We start from the raw sequence: 10797 nt of genomic DNA, 5'->3' as shown, positions 1-10797 counted from the left end.
GTCATGTCAAGAATCAACACAGAAGAGACAGAGAAAGACCGGGCGGGGTGGGATGAGTGCACAAGAGAACATTTCAGAGGATGGAGGGAGAGCTGTACGAGCAACGGGAGGAAGAGATTAAGAGAGCGCACAGGAGGGAGATAAAGGGAGAGGGTGATTAATGACGGGTGACAGCTGATCATAGAGAATGTTCTCCATTTGGACTCGCTCTAACTGCCTGTCAGAGGCAATCAGGGGAGCTCAGTCATCTCGTTACAAAGGTACACTGAGCAGGCAGAAAGACCTGATGCACCTCTGTGCTCCACAAAAGCTGCACCCCTTCTAATAACACCCCCCCCCCCCTCCAAATGGCCACACTGAGTCTCTGACAGTCTTTGTTCAACTAGACTCTCCTCTCATAGTATATATATATATATATATATATATATATATACATACACACATACACATATATATATATTGCCAGCTGCATTTTACACACACACATACATATATGAACATATTGGACATATATATATATATATATATATATATATATATATATATATATATATATATATATATATATATATATATATATATATATATATATATATATATATATATATATATATATATATATATATGTTCAAAAAATTAAAGGGAACACTTAGACTACGTTCACACTGCAGGCCTTAATGCTCAATTCCGATTTTTTCCCATATCCGATTTTTTTGTGTGGCTGTTCACGTTATCTTTTAAAATGTGTCCTATATCAGACTCGAGTGTGAACGCATCGCGGCCATGAACTGACCCGCATGCACAGAGGAACAATAACAAAGACGTCACACGCAGCACGCCGTCATACGGCGGTAAACATGGAGGCTTTGAGGTTGTTGTGTGGTGGAAGCCGACGAAACTGTGAGCAAGTGTTAATGAAGAGGAGGAGGAGGATAAAGAAAGCCGCATTTTTAATAGTGGCTTTTTGTGGAGCGATGGCTGCCTTGTCTGTAGAGAGGTGTGTGTGCACTGCAGCCACGTCCTTCTTCGCACATTTCTTTTGATATGCTCTCAAATACGGACCGGTTACGATAAGACCCCTCTAATTTAGCTTGTATAGTAGTGTCCCCCCCAAATACTTATATGCCGCTTTTGCACTAGTATCACCTTAGCTCGGTTCTACCCGTTTTGCGCTTTTGCATTAGGGCTGAGACGGGTAGAGCCGCTCCAAGCCGATACTTTTTTCTGTAACCATTTCAGCGAGGTTCTATAGCGGGCTGAGCCGGGACTATTTCTGACGTCACCACCCTCCACGCCTCTGATTGGTCGGGGGGCGGGGCCGTCAAACGTTTGAATCAGGAAGCGGCTCGCTGCGATTTTATTATACAGCAAAAACGTCTGTTTGGTGATCCAACTCTGAGGTGCAGATGTTCATAAACCTGGTGGCTGTCGAGAAAAAATTAAAAAAGCGATGTAGACGGGCTGTTTTTTTCTCAGCCGCTCCCGGCTCCAGCTGATTTCTCATCTGCGCCGACACAAACAAAGGTGTTGCGCAATCGAGTACGTCACAGCAGCTTCACCCCAACCCCCCCACTTCTCCCCTGGCTGTGCAAAAACACACGTGTCGAGCCGCGCCGCGCCGAGCCGGGCCAAGTAAGTCCTAGTGCAAAAGTGCCAATAAGGTCCAAGACCTCACTGTCCCTCCACTGATTAGCTCCGTCGCCGCTATCCTCCATGTTTGTCTTGACCTTTTCCGATCGCTTCCGAGTGACTCCCGCCCCCGCCAGCGCAGTATTACGACAACGGTCGCTCTCAAGTGACGTCAAAGTCGCATTAATTCCGACCTGGCTGTTCACACTGAGGTTGCATTGCAAAACATCTGACCTGTATCCAATTTAGAACCACATATGGAAGCGACCTGAATCTGATTTGAAAAGATCAGATTCCATGTGACTTGTGCTGTTCACACTGTCATAAACAAATCAGATCTGAGTCACATATGAGCAAAAAATCGGATTTGGGTCACTTGGGAACTGCAGTGTGAACGTAGTCTTTAACAGTCAAAAAGTCAATCTCAACATTCCACTTGGGAAGCAAAACTTATTGACAATCAATTTCACATGCTGTTGTGCAAATGGAATAGAAAACTGGTGGAAATGATAGGAAATTAGCAAGACATACCCAATAAAGGAGTGGTTCTGCAGGCAGTGACCACAGACCCCTTGTGAGACAATATGCTGGTGCGGTTGGCCTTGGGTTCCTCCTAATGCAAGACAAAGCTAGGACTCATGTGGCTGGAGTGTGTCAGTAGGTCCTGCAAGACGAAGGCATTGATGCTATGGACCGGCCCATCCCCAGACCTGAATCCAATTGAGAAAATCTGGGACATCATGTCTCGCTCCCTCCACAGACTGTTGAGTTGGTGGATGTTTTAGCCCAGGTCTGGGAGGAGATCCCTCAGGAAACCATCCGCCACCTCATCAGGAGCATGCCCAGGCGTTGTAGGGAGGTCATACAGGCACGTGGAGGCCACGCACACTACTGAGCCTCATCTGTGTGTTTTAAGGACATTACATCAAAGTTGGATCAGCCTGTAGTGTGTTTTTCCACTTTAATTTTGAGTGTGAGTCCAAACCAGACCTCCATGTGTTGCTAAATCTGATTTCCATTGATCACTTTTGTGTGATTTTTGTCATCAGCATATTCAACTATGTAAAGAACAAAGTATCAAATAAGAATAGTTCATTCATTCAGATTTGGGTTGACTTATTTCTGTGTTCCCTATATATATATATATATATATATATATATATATATATATATATATATATATATATATATACATATACTGTATATAGTTTCAGGAAGCATACCCTGTGCACCCTAAACGATGGAAAGAATGCATTCATGAAATTCAGAAGCTACTCCCAAAGTATCGAGTTACAGTAATTGATGAGTTTCTAAGATGTTTGTGAACATAGGCCAGCTTTCATAGTTTGGCAGCAGATGGAAGAGAGAGAACAAAAAGAAACATTCTTACCATAGAGAGGCACACAGTTTTATTTTTCAATCTGTATGTGTTTGTGTGAGGTAGGGGATCATGGTGGGGTGGGACAGTGAAGGATCTGACTGGTCAATGCGCAGCTACTGTACACTGCAGACACTGATTTCTGGGGCTGCTCGATCAAGCCACGATGTGAAAAATCTGATTATGTTAATGTGTAGACGGTTCCTGGAAAAGGCTGTAATCGCAGAAACAGATGTGCGTATCAACACAGATTGCTTAATATGCATGTTACTGCAATAAGCTCAACACTTTTTCTTGGGATGGAAAGAGCTGTGGAAATGATGCAGGACGGGTGGCACATGTGAGCGTAGGAACACACAAAGCCTGAGTTTCATTTTGTCTTGTGAGAAGTGTGATTTCTTTGGTCCACAATTTGGCGGATGGACAGTAATTGCGGATGGTCAACAGATGGGAATGCCCACACTGTTCCTATTACTGAAACTTATTGTTTGAAAAAACAAAAAGTAATGAAATATGTTTTCACTGTTATCTGACCTTTAGTCATTCAGATTTAAGGCGTACAATCTAAGGGGGAAGAGCCATCCGCATGTTACAGCATAACCATAAATACTATGTGTGACAACAAATATACACAGGCAACATTTCAGATTTTGAAGTTTAGATATTTTATTTTATTTTTGTAACATTTTCTTATAGTGTAAAGCTGAATTGGATGGTTATGTTCCCAAGAAAATGAAGACATTGTCATGTTGACCACCCTCTTGCCTCATCTTTATGCTCTGGAATTTTGAAGATCACCTGCTGTAGTTGCTGTAGAAACTGAAATGTTTTTGTACTCTTACTCAGATTTTGCTTCCTAATGCGAGGGTGAGAGGTGTGTACTGCAGGGAACCTTTAAAATACATGAGTTGTTTTTCTACAGGCATAATTTTGCACTGAATGTGGTTTAGCATTGTGTTGCACAAATAAGCAAGACCTTCCCTAAAAAAAACACACATCTTGTTGGCAGCATATAAGGGGTGTAAAAGAATATCGATACACTGAAATATGGTAATATTTTGCATCACAATACCGTATTGATAAGTACTGTATCAATGTCTTAAATTAATGTTTCCTATGCAAACACTAACGGGGGTTGTTCATTTATGTGTTGCATGTAACTCTCTGACTGCTAGTAGGCAGCATTTATTACCTCCTCACCTCAAACAGGACAACAAGATCTCGCGATAGCTCCGGTCTGATAAATGATGCTAACTTTATTGTCCGTTAAGTAAGCTGATGGCTGACGAGAGGATTCAACCCGCTCGGAAGCTTTCAAAGCTGATGTATGGACTCATTTTGGAGTCATTACAAAGGAAGGCAGTTATGATTCACTAAGTTGATGTCAAGCATGTAACAGCTTTGAGTTTTTTCCTAAAGTTCTTTAAAATAAAATCACAATATATTGTCTTGTTTCTAGTAACGCAACATATCGCAATATATCGTATCATGTATCATGTATGGTGATACATATCGTATCGTCATATTCTTGCCAATACACACCCCGACAGCATATGCTTCCTCAGAACCTGAACACATACATCTACCAAGCCAACCTCTGGGTGAAAGGTGGGGGTGCATTACTCACACATATGCACTGAAATAGTCCACGATTACAATGCTGCTTTTTAAAATTCTGTCCTGGTAATATTTTGGATAGTGAGGTTCATAACATCTGGCGATTTTTAAATGAATCAGACTGGAAGACGTATTTCATTGTTAATGTGCTATTCATTAACATTCGCATGTGCACTATTATTCATGAGACCATACAGTGATATTATGTCAGAATCATGTTTCTTTTGAATTCAGTGCTGCCAAGTACTCTTTACTTGCATATGACCATCTCTCCAAAATCTCTATATCTTTTATTATGTATCATAGACTATGAAATCCCAGCAAGACCTAATTATTACATTTTTGAACATTGGTACACTTGCACAGAGTGGTGAAGGTCTCTTACATTGGGAGTCTCAACTTCATGGAAATGCTCTTTTTATGATCATTTGTGTGACTGAATTAGCCCTAATTAGTAATAAATACTGCTTACATGGTATTACGCAGCATCTCCAGTTCAAAATAAGCATAAAGTTGACAAAACACAGAACAGTTCTTTAGTTTTCAATATCTGATACTGTATGTTACTATATTGTATAATCAACTACACTGCAAAAAAAAAAACTGAAATTTAAGGTAAAATACTGGCAGCTGTGGTTGCCATAATTTCACCGTAAAAAAAACGTTAACAATGTATATGACATTACGGTACGCTTTTCAGGCAACCATACATTTCATAGTTGAGAACTGTTTTATTTACAGTAAATTACTATGAAAAACAGACATATTGTAAACCTGTTTATGTAGAAATTACAGTATGTTCTTGCATAATGTTGAACAGTTTTATAGTGTAAATTTAAATGTAAACATCAGCTAAATCTGTAATTTAGACAGAATAATACAGTTAATTTTAGGGTGCTTCTGATATTATGGTATTTTCAAAAAATTTTACCAAAAAATTATATTTTTACAATAAAATTGTGTGATTTCTACATATTATTACAGTAAAAAGTATAGTTATGTACTCTTTTCTTGATTTAGGGTAATATAATGTATCTACTACAGTGATATACTATTTTGGATTTTATGGTCGTTTACTGTTGCTATTTTACAGTTTTTCACTGTAATTTTTACGAACATTTCTTACAGTGTACCTACTTATTCTTATTTAAATTAGGCCAAAATTATTTAAAAATCATTACACTTAACAAGTTGTAAAACAACTATCAATACAACTTCACTCTTATAAAGAAGCTTTAATAAAGTTTGTAAATTACTGATGACTATGACAATAGTGTTACTGTGCAAAGGAGAACCAAAGTAAAAATATCCAGTGGTGTTTGTCAGTCCTCCATGGGGAATGTCCACTATGCCTGGCTGTAATCATGAACACTGGTGGAGAGAGAGGGCAAATCCCCCCCCCCCCCCCAACGCGAGGACCAGAGCAGAGGGCAAAGCATATGTAGGACTGCAACATCAAACCCACCTGTTTCACTGCCCATGGCCTCGGAGACCACCTGCTGGCCATTTGACACGGATCTGCTCCTCAAACATCCCGAGGACATACCCCTGTTAAGAAGACACAGTGCAAGTATCAGTAAGGACTGAAAACAAGCAATCCCAGGGGGGTTGTGCAAAAAAGGAAACTGCATTTTTAAGACCATGGTCATCACTGCAGGTCTCCCAGGGTTCCATGTTGAGCTAAGCATAAAAAGGAACGTATAAAAGTCTCCGCTGGTGTGTGAGCACAGCGTCTGAAGAGCCGTTGTCTAACAGGAGAAAGGTGGAGTCAAATTCACATAACTGCTTTTTATGTGCAGTCCTGAGAGGGGGGTGATGCTGAGTGTTTACCGAGAGCCTCTCGAGAGGTATTGTGAAAAGAAGGGGAGAAATTCTTGCTCCTTGTCCTTGGTGATGTGAATAATGACAGCAGTGTGGTTAGCTGAGGTTAAAGACAAAGAAAGCATGTGCAACAAAACTCTGAATACAAGTAGCGTGTAGAGAGTACTTGTATCAGTCAAGATTTCACACACAAGTATTAAGAAATTAAAGGCAAGGCACTGAATAACTCAGTCACAAAGAAAATCGTTACAGTAACATAAAAAAGAAAGAAAATTACCTCCAAAAATTAAGTACACTTCAGTAGAACAACCATACATCACCTATTACCCCATGCTGTTCTTCATTAAACAAAAGTTCAACCAAAACGTATAAGCAGTGTATGGAGAACTAAATACAACCCATGATTCCATACCTCCCAAAGTTCCCAGTCCTGTGTTTCCAAAACAAGCCCAAATCATCACCCCTCCACCACAGCATGAGGAGTCTATACTGATATGCTATGCTTAGTTTTATCTAAACGTGACGCTGCACATTTGGCCAAACATCTTCTCTTTGGTCTCATCTTTCCAAAGACATTTTTCCAGAGGTCTTATGGTTGTTCAGGTTTAACTTTGCACACCTAAGCTAAAGGTTTTTTCCTGGCAGCTCTTCCAAACAAACCATACATGTGCAGTCTTTGGCCACGTTTACACATAGCCGGGTATTTACAAAAACGGATATTTCCCCCTCTACGTTTTGAAAAATACCATCATTTACACGAACCCGCATAAATACGCTGTTAGGGGGTGCTATGAGCAGCCAAACCTACAGGGGGCAGTGTAACGAAAAGCATAAAGTCATGCTAGCCAATCCTGGAATCCTGGAAAAAAATGTCAACAAATGATACGAGTAAGGCAAGGCAAAGTTTATTTATATAGCACAATTCAATACAAGGTGATTCAAGGTGCTTTACGTCGACATTAAAAGCAGCAAGACATAATTGTACAGTAAATAAAATTATGAGAAAAGGAGGTAAAATAATAAATAAAATGATAACAAAAAAAGTAAAATAATAAAAAGCACAAGCTGTTAAAAATAAGGGCAGTAGAGTACAGCAGGTAAGTATTTAATTTAAGAGTACGCTTCAGTAAACAGTAATGTTTTTAGGCCTGATTTAAAGGAGCTGACAGTTGGAGCAGACCTCAGGTCTACAGGAAGTTTGTTCCACCGGTGAGGAGCAGAATAACTGAACGCTGCCTCACCTTGCTTGGTTCTGGTTCTTGGGACACACAACAAACCAGATCCAGATGAACCTCAGGGGTCTGGGAGCTTCATAGGAACTAACAGATCAAGCATTTATTTTCGTCCAAGACCATTCAGTGCTTTGTAGACCAGCAGTAAGATTTTAAACTCTATCCTTTGACTCACTGAAAGCCAGTGTAGTGATTTCATGACCGGTCTGATTGGATCCAGTTTCCTGATGTTTGTAATTCAAAATATTTGTAATTTCTAAAGTCGCACGACTGGAAAATCGGCTCAAAACAAGCCGATAATCGCACAGTGGATGCCCGGCTTAAGTTCCAGTTACTTCCAAGATGGAACGAGAGTCTTTCGTTTGGAGTGACAGAGAAGTGGAGTTACTTTTAAGTGTGACTTTAGAATATAAAACAGGTAAAATACAAGAAAATATTGACGGTGGCCAAACAAATTGTAAACACAGGTCGCACACATGACGCTGGTGACGTTTCTGTTGCATAATGTGACGTTCTGAAGCCTAAATGTCCGTTTCTCTCTGTTTACAAGCCAACGTGAAGATGGGGTTTTTTGCAAATCTCCACTTTGGCCGGAGTGTTCAGAACTGATCGTTTTTGGTGACTTTGAGCTTGGTTTTTTGTGTAAACGAACGGCCAAAATGCATGAAAACACCACAGTTTTTGTTACGTTTGTCACTATATTTAATTTTTTCTGGCTCCGTGATGAGCTTGCTGGGAGGCTTGTGAAAAGATTGGGAACTGTTGTGACCGGTTTCCACTTCCACTTCATTTGATAGTCAGCACTCATTTCTTCTTTAAGAATGACGCTGATATCTTTCCTGTCTGGCATTGCGTTAGCACACACCTAAATGCTCCAGGCCGGTAAACTTTTATACAGTAAGGCTTTTGTAGAGGTGTGCACACCTGCAGGTGATCAGTTAATCAAGTACATTTGATTAGCTGCACCTGGCTGCCATTTAACCTCTTAATTCCTATGGACGCAGTAAGGCTGTGCTAAGCTTTCAGCACACTTCTTCTACATTTTGTCCTGTTTTGTTAAATACACAAAAGCTCAGTGTAATATATCAGGTGTTCCTGTTCAGATGGGGTTGTATTTACCTCAAATTAAGACCTGGTAAGGATCCTTTTTTAATGTTCTGTTACGTAAAGCTTTAAAATCAAGAGAGAGAGAGGGTTTACTTTCTTTTTCACATGGCTATATAAGAACTACTGAGGCATAAAGCAGGAGTAGACACGTCTGCAACCTTATACATTAAATCTGTTAAGCATTTTTTTTAGAGGGAACAATAAATAAAGCGTAGCTGGCATTAACCTTTCACCCCAGAACAGCAATGTGCCAGAGGAGCATTAATAAGGTAATGAAGGTACACACTGCCTCCTTGTAAGGGGCTGCACAGTTGTTCTTTCATACCATTACACAACCACAAATAGAACTGGCCCTCTTAAAGCGTGGCATACCCCGACAGGAAGCAGCCCCTTTCATATGGAGAGAGGGGGAGGGAGAGGAGGGGCATTGACCCCTGGGTTCTTCACATCACTTTCTTTGTCAACAGTCTCTCACTCTGTCATTTCAAGTGTCAGCCGGCAGCCAGAAACACTGCAGGTGAGAACCAATTCTGAATTTTGCAGAATGTGCAGATGACATATAAGACTAAAGCTGAAAATTTCACACCGCTCGCACAGAGCTGAAGTTTCTTGTGTAAACACGGCTCCAAGTGCAGCTTCCAGAGGTGGGTAGAGTAGCCAAAAAGTGTACTCAAGTAAAAGTACTGTTACTTCAGAATAATATGACTCAAGTAGAAGTAAAAAGTAGTCATCCAAATAATTACTTGAGTAAAAGTAAAAAAGTACTTGGTGAAAAAACTACTCAAGTACTGAGTAACTGTTGAGTAACGTCTGATTTATTTTTTTAACACAACCATTCAAACAGACAAAAGTACAAAATAATCATCTTCAGGCAAATTAAATCAATAAAATAATAACGTAAATTAAAATTAATAAAACATAAAAAATTGCTTAAATTAAAATAATCATAAAGTAAATTCAAGTACTTTAATAAATAATAAAATAATAACAGAATAAAAAATAAATTAAGCACAAGTAGCACAAAATTTCAAGCCTTAGAACTAGAACAAGCCCATGAACTCATAGAAACTGTGTGTGTGTGTGTTTGAGTCTGTGTAAATGTGACAAAACATGAAAAAACAAAAATTTTTCCCAAAGAATCACTCAGTGATGTCATGAGATTGACGCGTATACGCGGATAAAAGGGATAAAAGAAAAGTAACGAACTCAACGTAGCCTAATGTAGCAGAGTGAGAGTAACAGTTTCTTCTTCACAAATCTACTCAAGTAAAAGTAAAAAGTATAGTGATTCAAAAATACTCCTAAAAGTACAAAATTTCCCAAAACTTACTCAAGTAAATGTAACTCGTTACTACCCACCTCTGGCAGCTTCGCTTCTGCTACACTAAGGTAGTCCGTGTGTCTTAATGCTACTCCGGCTGACTAAAGGGGGATAAAGTTTAACCATAAACACACGTTTGGCAGCTTCTGTGTGTATACAGTATCCTGTGAAAATAACTACTGTTGTGAGTGATTAATAGGGAGTGAAAGCAGCAACATAGGGCTGACGTTAATGACACTGCTGTAATTGTCACCCTATTCGTAATGCCACACGACAGCCCGGGTTTCCGTAGCTACAGCTGTGACCAACTAAACCTTTGCAAACAAAATACCAAACAGCCTCATTTATTTGTGTTACAAATTGCTCTTTTCAAAGCCTTCACTGAAGTCATACCACGTTGAGCTCTCGCAGCCCCTCATGTTGGCAGCGACTGTATATTGATAGAGCAGAGGGAGCCCTGCCCTGCTGAGAACGACACCAAGACCTCGCACATTCGCTTCAAGCAAGCGTACTGTTCGGCACCTAAACTTACAACTGTACGCATATGGAGCCAAATCAAGGCCAAAAGTTTTGCTAATTTGAAAATAAAATTTGAACCTGAAAATTCTTTTTTACAGTTTCAATTTTATTTTTTTCAGTTTCACGTCTTTTTTTCAGTTTCACTTCTTTTTTGTTCAGTTTCAAAAAATTTT

The sequence above is a fragment of the Cololabis saira genome, chromosome 16 (genome assembly GCF_033807715.1).
Source record: "Cololabis saira isolate AMF1-May2022 chromosome 16, fColSai1.1, whole genome shotgun sequence".
In the NCBI taxonomy this organism is placed as follows: domain Eukaryota; kingdom Metazoa; phylum Chordata; class Actinopteri; order Beloniformes; family Belonidae; genus Cololabis; species Cololabis saira.
Note: the sequence above shows the minus strand (reverse complement) of the source record.